The following is a 1731-nucleotide window of genomic DNA, read 5'->3' on the forward strand; positions in this document are numbered from 1 at the left end:
AGAGAGACAGTTGAGTTAGCGGCGTATAGATTTAAAAGGGAGACTATATATTGGTATGTGGACTGAAAACGATCTAGGGGTATTGATACACCCCCATCTACTTGGAAACAGTTCGAAGAGGCATTTCTTAATCATTATCTTCCATTCGAGATTCGTCAGGCCCGTGCAGATCAGTTTTTAAATCTTCGTCAGGGGAAAATGAGCGTGAGAGAGTACAGTCTCCGATTTAATTCCTTGTCGAGATATGCTCCTAATGTTGTAGCTACTATAGATGATAGAGTTCATCAATATGTGGATAGGCTAGATCCATATCTGGTTAGAGATTATACTATTGCCGTTTTGAACAAAAATATGGACATAGCGAGGATCCAAGATTTTGCACAGAAAATGGAAGATCAGAGGCAGAGGAGAAGAACACAGGAATCAGAAAGAGGATATTCCAAGAGGCCCAGATCTATAGGGCAGTTCATGGCATCCAAAGGAGGGTTCAGACCACAGTTTTCTGCTAGACCACCTATGCCATTATCCTCTTATTCTGCAGTTAGTGCCCCACCACAGTTCCAAGGGTTCAGAGGAAATCAATTTGGGCACAGAAGTGAGAGTCAGAGTTCGCGGATAGTGGGGTACCAAGGGCAAGGGAATATGAGCAGATCGAGACCTCCTCGAGAGCCATGCAATAAATGTGGAAGGTATCATTTGGGAGCATGTCGGCTGGGGACCAATGTTTGCTTTTGGTGTGGTATGTCGGGGCATATGATAAGAGAATGCCCACGAAGGGGCATAGGGGGTATGGCATGACCTACGAGGTCATTTGTTGCATCATCATCATCGATGCCTTATTCAGAAAGGGGTGCACAACCAATGGGTCGTGTTAGAGGTGATAGAGGAACCACGAGTTCTAGCGAGGCTCAAAATCGTATGTATGCTCTAGCGGATCGACAGGATTTAGAGGCTTCCCCAGATGTGGTTACGGGTACGTTGTCTATCTTTTCATTCAATTTATATGCCTTAATTGATCCCGGTTTTACATTATCTTATGTTACTCCATTGGTTGCTGGAAAGTTCAAAAGAATACCCGAACTGTTAGTTAATCCATTTGAAGTGTCCACACCGGTTGGGGAATCTATTATAGCTAGAAGGGTTTATCGAAACTGCATAGTAACTGTTTGTGGTCGTGATACGATGGTTGATCTTGTAGAGTTAGAAATGGTAGATTTTGATGTTATAATGGGTATGGACTGGTTGGCGTCTTATTATGCCACAATTGATTGCTGCACAAAAAAGGTATATTTCCATTTTCCAAATGAATCAGTCCTTAAATGGAAAGGTAAAATTAGCGCGCCAAGAGGTAGATTTATTTCTTATTTTAAGGCAAGAAGAATGATTTCCAAGGGATACATATATAATTTAGTTAGAGTAAGGGATACAGAAGCGGAGCCACCAACTCTTCACGATGTTTCGGTGGTAAATGAATTTTCTGATGCATTTCCTGAAAATCTTCTAGGTTTGCCTCCTGAACGAGAAGTAGAGTTTGGTATTGATGTAATACCAGGCACCCAACCAATCTCCATTCCTCCGTATAGAATGGCCCCAGCAGAATTACGAGAATTGAAAGAGCAATTGAAAGATTTGCTAGAGAAGGGATTCATAAGGCCTAGTATGTCCCCCTGGGGAGCACCAGTGTTATTTGCGCACAAATAACACTGGTGCTCCCCAGGGGGACATACTAGG

This window comes from Capsicum annuum, chromosome 4 (genome assembly GCF_002878395.1).
Source record: "Capsicum annuum cultivar UCD-10X-F1 chromosome 4, UCD10Xv1.1, whole genome shotgun sequence".
NCBI lineage: Eukaryota > Viridiplantae > Streptophyta > Magnoliopsida > Solanales > Solanaceae > Capsicum > Capsicum annuum.